The following is a 12,173-nucleotide window of genomic DNA, read 5'->3' on the forward strand; positions in this document are numbered from 1 at the left end:
AATGGGCTAATTAATATTACTACTTCATGTTTATACCATCATTTTCTGATAACGGTGAATCAGTATTCCCAAAAAGATTGAAGAAGTATTCATGGATACATTTTTATTCAACTTTACTTATTATGGCTATTAAAATGAAATTTTATTTTAATACTTAAAATTCATATATGTCTTCTTTCTTTAAGTTTTGTGATTATACTTAAACCACACACAGATGATCCAAGGCAATCTTTCCATATCATGATCCTTAACTTGGTCACATCTGCAAACTCCCTATTGCCATGTAAGGTAATATTAACAAACTCCAGAATATGGATTTCTTTGAAGGCAATTATTGAGCATATCCCAAAAGGAAAATTCAATAACTTCAAAATAACATATCTGTATTTGTGTTCTTATTGAGTCTTGGATATAGCAGAGATGATGATTATTTCACTTGATATGTTATTTTTATTTGGTGTATATTTTCATTATCTTGTATCCTTTGTGAAATTACCTCAACTAAAATCTATAATTTTATGCTAACTTTGCCTCAAATGGAACATAAAACTCTGTAAGGTTTATTTCAAAATATTTTTTCATTTCAAAAAGTATGATTTATTATGTTGTGTGAATGCTAAAAAAAAAACAAACCAGGCTGAGCATAAATCAGTACATGGTGGATCATACTAATGTAATTTATTATGAAACTTAGTTTGGTCAATCTCTTCCTGAATTTAAATAATAATTATTTCTTTTTTTACTTTCAAGTACAAAAGTTGAATATTTCATGAACACATATTTTTAGCCCATATCGTCATCTTTTTGAAAGTATGGTTTGCTGTGGGAGAAAAAAATTATCCAATTATGAAACCATCTGGTATTTGATTTTTTGTAGTAAATTTAAGATTTTAATTCCTTACCTCTGCATGAAGTTAAACAAATGAAAGAAAGCACAGGTTTTTGATTGAGCTACAGCCTTTTTATTGTTCTTTTCAATTAAAAAAAGAAAGAAAGAAGAAAAAGCAACCATCTGTTAGTGCCAGCTGCTAGAATGAAAAGAAAATAATGGAATTCCTGTATATGATAGCATTTTGTTTTTCTAGTAGAAGTTGTGACATTCTGAACAGTTCTCTTCAGGATACATCTGCTTCTCTAAGAGAATTGAAGCCAGTAGACGATAAAAAGGGTTGTCATCCTTGTATTAGCACAGGTCTTTGAAAGCCTCCCATGGAGATATGTAGAGTTTTAATTTAAAATCTTTACAGTGTTTTATAATTTACACTTTAAATACTATATAAAAATAGAAAATAAAAGATTCGTATTTTGATGCTGTTGTTATTATAAGTCATGCTTGTTTAGCAAGCAGACATTTGTAAACACATTTACAGAACACTTTCTTCTTTCCATAATTTTAGAGGGATGATCTGAGAACCCTGAGGAATTGTATCCAAAATGTGTTGAAGTTTTGCAGACTTTTTTACTTCTCTTTCGATTTTTTTGGATGGAAATAATCATTCTGAAATTAGTAAACCCGTAAGATGAAGTATCATTTTAATGCATGCAAACTATGATTAAATACTTTTGAACAGTGACTGGTAAAGGAATGACAGCTATAAATCAAATGTGTGAGCATTTTTTCTTCTTTTAGCAAAGAAGTTGCCCATTATTTCACATTATAGTCATGAAAAGAAAATCACCTTGAGGCAAAACTTCCTTCTTCTTTAAAAATTTCTTTCAAAGAGTTTTCTTCATTGTTTTGTAAATTTTTAATATGTTTAAAAGATATTACTTTTTCTTAGATGGAACTTTTTATTATAAGGAAGACAGGAAAATGGAAGTTCTTGGCTCTTGTGGTTTAGGGCCCTTTTCAAGGTGGTTTATTTTTAGAAGTGTCTCCAAACATGAGAAATGACAACTAGTTCTGGAGAATCAAGAATATTAGGACATAAAACCCTCTGAATTGAACTAGCCATGAAGATAGGGCTTTCACTTAAGTAATGTTGCTAAATGTCTCTTCCTTATTAAATTTAGGGAATTATTTACTTTTTGTAAGTGACTTCCCATGTTCCTTTTATTTCAGAAAATTATAGAACATACGAGAAAAGCACAGCAATGCTTTGCCCCAGATAGGTAGAATATACAGAGATCCAGCATGAAGGAAATCTCTGTAAAATGAAGAAAGAGATAAAAATCAGCAAAACTATCAAACATATGTAAATAGAAAGCAACACCACCAAAGAATAAGGGGGAATTATTACCTTTTCTGAAACATATGTATTGAAGAAAAAGAAAAAAAAAATGATTCTACTTAAAATTCCAGATTCATATTTCCAAATTAAGAGTACTTTAGGGAAAAAAGAAAGAGTACATTAGGTTTATGGGGAACTTGAGACTTGATGGCAAATGTCAAAACAATTGATTGTAAGTACCAACGAGCATCTTTTCTCCCAGCACAGGAGAGAGATTAAAATAAAACAATTATTAGCAGGAATCTAGTTAAATTTATTCAGATGAACAAATGAAAGTCTAGAGAAATGATGTTATGCTTCTTGCTCCTGGAGAAATTGACCCATGTGCTTAGTCACCCAGACTTTCTTTCCTCCTCTATGAACTAGGGCTGATATTAATGCCATACACTTATGGAAGCTGTGAGGGTTACTTTGGTGGCATAATTAAAGTATCAAGAACACTGTGTGATACACATTAGTGCCCAAAAATGCATGTGTATTGTCTTCTCCTCTTCCAGCCTCACAGTTGTCAGTGTGAGATGTTGGATGGGAAGGTGCTAGTTTCTCCAGTGATCAAGATACTACATCTTCATGGGGAGATTACAACCACTGAATCACAAATGAAAATTTTAAGAAAGGAAATAACAAGAAAGATTATATTTCATTGTATTTGCCATAGTTTTTTGCAAAAATAATATGGCAGTTATATAGCGTTTGGTTAATCATCAAGGCAAAGCCTTTATCCGAAGCAGGTGTGAAGATGGTTACTTTCGTTCAAAACATGAGAACTCAGTCTGGTTTCTGGACTAGAGCTCACCCTGTCGTGTTTTATCTTAGCAATTGATACTTGTATATTTTTAGAGTATTTTGAGAAATGCCAGAAAGCCAGAAATGCCATAGTATGAAATGGAATCAAAATTGGAAGATACACTGTAGTATAAATCCATGTCAGGTCAGTGGATAAAATGGGAAATAGTCCCACAAACTTGAGAGAAATAATCTAGAATTAGGTGGAATCCTGAGAGATTTAACTAGATCCTTATGGACTTCAGCTACCCAAAAGCAGAAGACTGACGTTTTATTTTTGAGTTTCACACTGTCATGACTTTCTTTGCTGACACAAGCTTTTATTGGATCTTGTAAGAGGGTGGGCATTAGCTGCTGACTAACTCACTGCTTTCTATTGATTGTTTCAATCTGTGATTCTTTCCTGTGTTGAGCCAACAAGGAATGTAGCATTAAGGTCCTATGTTTACCAAGATTGCTTCTCTGCAGTTTAAGACACTGGTTTGAAAAAGTCTGATTAGAAAACTGGCCTTCTTCAGTTTAGCACTATCTAAAGGCAATTCTTTAACAAGAAGGAAGAATATAATTAATTTTTATGTTAAAGAAAAGAATCTGTGTTTTCTTAAATCCAACATATTGCACATTGATGATACAGCAAGTTTTGGTTCTGCTAGTTCTAACTTCATAGAAAAAAAATAAAGGTGAATTCCTTCTAAAACAAATTATACTGTGTCCTTTGAATGTATCATTAAAAAGTTTATATTGTTTCAATTTAGTACAGTGAAGCTCCAGATTCAATAGTACTACCACAGGGGAAAAGTATGAAAGAACAGCTTGTTGAATTAAAACACTTGGTCCACAGCCTCACAGATCTCAGGAAGTATTATGGACCTATTTGACATTGTTTGGCATACAGAGGAATAATCATAATACGTGCATTTGATTTTCATATTTGCCGTCTAGATAAGATGGGTCTTTTTATTTTTCTCAGGTTCTAGTTTCTTCATCTGTAAAACTGAGGTAGCATCATCTACTTCATAGTTTTGGCTTAAGGATTGAATATGAATGAATATTTGAGTAAGCATTCAATATCTGAATCATAACCCACTGATGAGCTTTTTGTGGCTATTTTTTAGTATTTGATATTAAGCAGATTCATAAATCTATATGTTATGATCCTTTTATTGTATGTTCAGTAAAACTGTAATAGTTGCACATTGATAATCACGTGTGTTTAATTATGGCATGCTGACAACTTGAGCTCCAAGCATATTCTCTTATATTCCATATAGTATTTCTGAGCTTATGAGATTGCTTATTAGGTAATAATTTGTAATTATATAAAATATTAGTTAATTAAATGAAAGCTCTGAGATTTAGGAGAATGTATATTATTATAGTATCCTTTCAGTAAATTGGAAATAACACTTAATGTAGTATCTTTAAAAGTCTGTTGATGGGATAAAACATTATGTTGTATCAAAGAAATTGTGAATTATAAAGGAATACACAAATATTTGGGCTATTATTTTAATGTGGAAGTTAAAAAATCTGTCTCAACAGTTTTTTTTTAGATTTTGTTAGATGATAATTTGTGGCATTGGTTTGTACTATGTAAAATTCTTAGTGAAGTCTTCCAACAGTGTGTCTTGAAAAAATAAAATTTGACATTTAAAATGGTCCAAGGAAAGTGCTAGTCATTGAGTTTGCACCAGAACATGTGAGGGAAATAAAAAATTCAGCTTCTATGAGAATGGTATTAGTAAGACAGAAACAGATCACACTGGCCAACAAGGTGAATGATTTTGAGGAATTGCATGTGTTTCTTTGCAGGAGAGTATCACAGATATATGCTAACATGAAAAATAATTATGGCAGTTCAGGGAAATAAATGATTAAAATTTTCACTGGATTATAAAGCAACAGAGGAGTAGCCCCCAAATTAGGCTGGGGCAAGAAAAAGACAAATAGGGTCACTGATGGGAAAGAGAAAAGAAGATGGTAGTTAAAATGTTTTGTCAAATCAGATAATAATCATGAATTGAATTGGCCCTTGAACCATGCAAGTTTGAACTGTGTGGGTTCACTCATATATGGATATTTTTCAGTAGTGTACTACAGTCCTACAAGGTCCATGGTTGGTTGAATCCTTGGTTATTTCCAACCCTATGGCAATGAATAGAAGGCTTAGACTGAAGAAAGAACTGTGAATTTCATGCGGAAATTTACTTTTCCCAATTAAACTCAAATGTATGCATTCTCACTGTGGATCCATAGCAAAATCAAGTTTTGGGGGTTTTTTTATGTTTAGAAAAAAGTAATTCAATAATAGAGTAATTCTGAACACATACATCCACTTTTTTTTAAATTGGCGCATAATTGCTTTAAAACGTTGTATTAGTTTCCGCTGTACAACAGTGAATCAGGTGTAGGTATACATACATCCCCTCCCTCTCGAGCCTCCCTTTAGCTCCGCCGTACCGCCCCCACCGCCGCATCTCACCTCTCTAGGACATCAGAGAGAACTGAGCTGAGCTCCATATATTATGCAGCAGCTTCCCACTGGCTGTTTAAGGATGGCACTAGAGTCTGTCATACAGAGTAAAGTGAGTCGGAAATAAGAAAGCAAATATCACATATGTAGGATATTCCACATGTCTGTTCTCTATCCCTACCCTACATATATGTTTGGAAAACACTTATATGTCTATATATGGAATCTAGAAAAATGGTGAACCGATTTGCAGGGAAGGAATCGAGAATGGACATGTGGACATGGGGTGGCGGGGGAAGCGATGTGTAGGACAAATTGGGAGAATAGCATTGACTTATCTACACATCTTTTTTTTCTTTGGCCTTCTGAAACACCAGTGTAGTAATGGGAAGGAATTTTTAAGGCGTTATCAATTATAATTGTTATTATTATTTTAATGGAGTATATCTTTATCTAGCTGAAGGGAAAAGAAAACAAAAAAGAAGGAGCTTAATTTGTAACTCAGAATTCTCATAAATAATAAGGACCTGGCATCCGGAATCAGGGGTAGGCAGTAAAGAGCTAGGGGGGAAAAAGAGGTCATTTAATTCTTGTTTACAATAAATTAAACCTATAATGGGTCAGGCTCCCTAGTAAAAGAACCTGAGGGAAAAAATCAGGTGCTTTTAGTTTGTTTTAAGAATTACAGCAGAATAGTGAAAGGAAAAGGGAATAAAATTGTATTCTCATGTAAAATTTAGCATAAATGGCTTCACAGAGTTACCTTCTATTGAGGCAAGGGTGCCCATTTCTTTTAGCTCTGTAAACAATACATTTAGTGGCTCAGACAGTAAAGAACCCACCTGAAATGCAGGAGACCTGGGTTCAATCCCTGGGTAGGGAACATCCCCTGGAGAAGAGAATGGCAACCCACTCCTGTATTCTTGCCTGGAGAATCCCATGGACAAAGAAGCCTAGCAGGCTGCAGTCCATGGGATCGCAAAGGGTCAGACAATACTGAGAGACTAAAACTTTCACTTTCTCTTAAACAATACCTTAGACATATCTAAAATTAATCAAAAGGAAACTTCACTCTTAATAAAATTCCAGTAGTTATCGGGCAGACAAGAGCAGAGAAATGTTCCAGAAAGAAATAAAAATGTGCAAAAGAACAAAAGTAAAAATGCCCATAGTGAATTTGGGACTGTAGAAATTACCTCAGAAATGTAATAATGTAATATTTACATATAAATTGTAGTTCTAGTTGGATAATGTTTGCTTTTAATTGCTTTGATAATTGTTACATACTTAATGTTTAAATGTAAAATTACAGAAACTTATGTAACAATTCCACCTTGCAAATGTTTTTCATTTAAGTCTTATTTTCAAACAGTTGTAGAACTCTCCTGAATGAAAAAGATACCTTTTGTCTATTCTGCAATATTAAATAGTAATTCTTAACTTGAAAAGAGCAGAAAACTATATTTAAAAAAGATATGTAGAGGTTATCTGAAGGTCACTCGGATATAGAATGTTCGTATTCTGCCATTTCTGACTCTGTATGTTGGATTATAATATCCTGGGGAGATATTTTCCTATTTTATTGCTGATTTTTGTAGAAATCATGTGAACTTTAGCAACATCACTACATACCAGTTCCTGTTTTTAACTCATCTGAGTTTTTAACTCAGCTGACCATCACATTATTGGTCTTATTTGTCAAATAAAAATTCTTCAGTATAAACACATCTGTATGTCTTTGTGCTGTCTTTGAATAAAATATAAAAGGGATTTCCATGCGTGATGTACTCAAACTTTTATTGTTTGTGATTAACATTCAATTCAAAAAATTAACTGTAGAACAGTAAGTTAAAAGCATGTTTCAGAAGTTGTTTCCCCCTTTTTGTTTTCTGTATTTGTTTCTTTCATGTGTACATTTGATAATTTATTAGCCTATTCTCTGGAAGTTCAAGTATTTTTAGTAATGGAGAACTGAAGTCAGTTTAAAAGTAGATTGATTTAAAATATAAACACTACTCAGCATCTTGTGCACAATTATATACACAGTAGGGTCCATATTGGGTTTGCTTGGTGGCTCAGCTGTAAAGAATGTGCCTGCCAATGCAGGAGACATGGGTTCGATCCCTAGGTCAGGAAGATCCCCTGGAGAAGGAAATGGCAATCCACTCCAGTATTCTTGCCTGGGAAGTCTCATGGACAGAGGAGTCTGGCGGGCTACAGTGCATGGAGTTGAAAAGAGTAAGACATGACTGAGTAACTAAGCAATAACAAAACAGGGACCATATTGGTATTTACACCGCATTTGATCTATTGGTAAACTGACCATAGTTTATCAATAGCTTGTATACCCTGACGTAATAATTCCTATTAAAATGAAAATGGGCCTCCCTTGTGGCTCAGCTGGTAAAGAATCCACCTGCAATGTGAGAGACCTGGGTTCAGTCCCTGGGTTGGGAAGATCCCCTGGAGAAGGAAAAGGCTACTCACTCCAGTATTCTGGCCTGGAGAATTCCATGACTGTATAGTCCATGGGATCGCAGAGTTGGACACAACTGAGTGACTTTCACTTTCACTTTCTTTCTTGATCTATTGATAAATTGACTATAGTTTATCAATAGTCTGTATACCCTGGTATATTAATTCCTATGAAAATATGAATTGAAAATTATTGATAATTTATGTAGTGGGTATCAAATTGTTTTCTGTAGAACCCTGGAGTACTTTAGAATTATGGCAAACAAAATTGAAAGCTGAAATGAAAAAGCACTTAAAGTATTTTTCAAAGAAAATGATCCTATGAGGCATAAGGAAAGAGCTGGAAAAGTCTATCAAGCCATGTGCCACAAATTCTGTAATAACCATTGCTAGAGACATAACTCTGCCACCCCCAAATTCCTATTCTTGAAGGCCTTACTTTACTGTGATGGTATTTGGAGGAAGGGATCTTTGAGAGGTAATTAGATTGAAATGTGGTCATAGGGTGGGGTCTTCATGGTGAGATTAGTAGTCTTTTAAGTGAAGATGCAGTCTCATAAATGACAGAATGATCTCTGTTCATTTCCAAGGCAAACCATTCAATATCATGGTAATCCAAACATATGCTCCAACCAGTAACGCTGAAGAAACTGAAGCTAAACGGTTCTATGAAGACCTACAAGGCCTTTTAGAACTAACACCCAAAAAAGATGTCCTTTTCATTATAGGGGACTGGAACGCAGAAGTAGGAAGTCAACAAACACCTGGAGTAACAGGCACATTTGGCCTTGGAGTACGGAATGAAGCAGGGCAAAGGCTAATGGAGTTTTGCAAGAGAACACACTGGTCATAGCAATCACCCTCTTCCAACAACACAAGAGAAGACTCTACACATGGACATCACCAGATGGCCAACACCAAAACCAGATTGATTATATTCTTTGCAGCCAAAGATGGAGAGGCTCTATATAGTCAGCAAAAACAAGACTGGGAGCTGACTGTGGCTCAGATCATGAACTCCTTATTGCAAAATTCAGGCTTAAATTGAAGAAAGTAGGGAAAACCAGTAGACCATTCAGTTATGACCTAAATCAAATACCTTATGATTATATAGTAGAAGTGACAAATAGATTTAAGGGACTAGATGTGATAGACAGAGTGCCTGATGAACTATGGACGGAGGTTCGTGATATTGTACAGGAGACAGGGATCAAGACAATCCCCATGGAAAAGAAATGCAAAAAGGCAAAATGGCTGTCTGAGGAGGCCTTACAAATAGCTGTGAAAAGAAGAGAAGTGAAAAGCAAAAGAGAAAAGGAAAGATATCCCCATTTGAATGCAAAGTTCCAAAGAATAGAAAAGAGAGATAAGAAAGCCTTCCTCAGCGATCAATGCAAAGAAATAGAGGAAAACAACAGAATGGGAAAGACTAGAGATCTCTTCAAGAAAATTAGAGATACCAAGGGAACATTTCATGCAAAAATGGGTTCAATAAAGGACAGGAATTGCATGGACCTAACAGAAGCAGAAGATATTAAGAAGAGGTGGCAAGGATACATAGAAGAACTGTACCAAAAAGATCTTCAGGACCCAGATAATCACAATGGTGCGATCACTCACCTAGAGTCAGACATCATGGAATATGAAGTCAAGTGGGCCTTCGGAAGCATTACTACGAACAAAGCTAGTGGATATGATGGAATTCCAGTTGAGCTATTTCAAATCCTGAAAGATGATGCTGTGAAAGTGTTGCACTCAATATGCCAGCAAATTTGGAACACTCAGCTGTGGCCACAGGCCTGGAAAAGGTCAGTTTTCATTCCAATCCCAAAGAAAGGTAATCCCAAAGAATGCTCAAACTACCACACAATTGCACTCATCTCACACGCTAGTAAAGTAACACTCAAACTTCTCCAAGTCAAGCTTCAGCAATACGTGAACTGAGAACTTCCAGATTTGGTTTTAGAAAAGGCAGAGGAACCAGAGATCAAATTTCCAACATCTGCTGGATCATCGAGAGATCAAGAGAGTTCCAGAAAAACATCTATGTCTGCTTTAATGAATACTCCAAAGCCTTCGACTGTGTGGATCACAATAAACTGTGGAAAATTCTGAAGGAGATGGGAATACCAGACCACCTGACCTGTCTCTTGAGAAACCTGTATGCAGGTCAGGAAGCAACAGTTAGAACTGGACATGGAACAACAGACTGGTTCCAAATAGGAAAAGGAGTACATCAAGCCTGTATATTGTCACCCTGCTTATTTAACTTATATGCAGAGTACATCTTGAGAAACACTGGGCTGGAAGAAGCACAAGCTGGAATCAAGATTGACAGGAGAAATATCAATAACCTCCAATATGCAGATGACACCACCCTTATGGCAGAAAGTGAAGAGAAACTATAAAGCCTCTTGATGAAAGTCAAAGAGGAGAGTGAAAAAGTTGTCTTAAAACTCAACATTCAGCAAACTAAGATCATGGCATCTGGTTCCATCACCTCATGGGAAATAGATGGGGAGACAGTGGAAGCAGTGTCAGACTTTATTTTTGGGGGCTCCAAAATCACTACAGATGGTGATTGCAGCCATGAAATTAAAAGACACTTACTCCTTGGAAGGAAAGTTATGACCAACCTAGATAGCATATTAAAAAGCAGAGACATTACTTTGCCAACAAAGGTCCATCTGGTCAAGGCTATGGTTTTTCCAGTGGTCATGTATGGATGTGAGAGTTGGAATGTGAAGAAAGCTGAGTGCCAAAAAATTGATGCTTTTGAACTGTGGTATTGGAGAAGACTCTTGAGAGTCCCTTGGAGTGCAAGGAGATTCAACCAGTCCATCCTGAAGGAGATAAGTCCTGGGTGTTCATTGGAAGGACTGATGCTGAAGCTGAAACTCCAATGCTTTGGCCACCTCATGTGAAGAGTTGACTCATTGGAAAAGACCCTGATGCTAGGAGGAATTGGGGGCAGGAGGAGAAGGGGACGACAGAGGATGAGATGGCTGGAATGACATCACCGACTTGATGGGCATAAGTTTGAGTAAACTCCGGGAGTTTGTGATGGACAGGGAGGCCTGGCATGCTGTGATTCACGGGGTCACAAAGAGTTGGACACGACTGAGCCACTGAACTGAGCTGAACTGAAGACATCAAAAGATTTGTCTTTCTCTCTTTCACCAAAACATGAGGATGGAGTGCAAAGATAGCCATCTATAACCCACAATGAAAACCTTCATGAGAAACCAGCCATGCTGGGACCTTTTTCCTGAACTTCTGGTTTAATGAAGTGGGAGAAAATGCATTTATGTTATTTAAGCCACAGAGTCAATGTTATTTTGCTATGGCAGCCTGAGCAAACTAAGACAGCCATATTTATTTATTTTTTTGGGGGGGGGGGTTGTCATACATTGACATGAATCAGCCATGGATTTACATGTATTCCCCGTCTCGATCCCCCTCCCACCTCCCTCTCCACCCGATTCCTCTGCGTCTTCCCAGTGCACCAGGCCAAAGCACTTGTTTCATGCATCCAACCTGGGCTGGTGATCTGTTTTACTATAGATAATATACATGCTGTGCTCTCAAAACATCCCACCCTCGCCTTCTCCCACAGAGTCCAAAAGTCTGTTCTGTACTTCTATGTCTCTTTTTCTGTTTTGCATATAGGATTATCATTACCATCTTTCTAAATTCTATATATATGTGTTAGTATGCTGTAATGTTTTTTATCTTTCTGACTTACTTCACTCTGTATAATGGGCTCCAGTTTCATCCATCTCATTAGAACTGATTCAAATGAATTCTTTTTAATGGCTGAGTAATATTCCATGGTGTATATGTACCACAGCTTCCTTATCCATTCATCTGCTGATGGGCATCTAGGTTGCTTCCATGTCCTGGCTATAATAAACAGTGCTGCGATGAACATTGGGGTGCATGTGTCTCTTTCAGATCTGGTTTCCTCAGTGTGTATGCCCAGGAGTGGGATTGCTGGGTCATATGGCAGTTCTATTTCCAGTTTTTTAAGAAATCTCCACACTGTTTTCCATAGCGGCTGTACTAGTTTGCATTCCCACCAACAGTGTAAGAGGGTTCCCTTTTCTCTACACCCTCTCCAGCATTTATTGCTTGTAGACTTTTGGATAGCAGCCATCCTGACTGGCGTGTAATGGTACCTCATTGTGGTTTTAATTTGCATTTCTCTG

The sequence above is a fragment of the Muntiacus reevesi genome, chromosome 17 (genome assembly GCF_963930625.1).
Source record: "Muntiacus reevesi chromosome 17, mMunRee1.1, whole genome shotgun sequence".
NCBI lineage: Eukaryota > Metazoa > Chordata > Mammalia > Artiodactyla > Cervidae > Muntiacus > Muntiacus reevesi.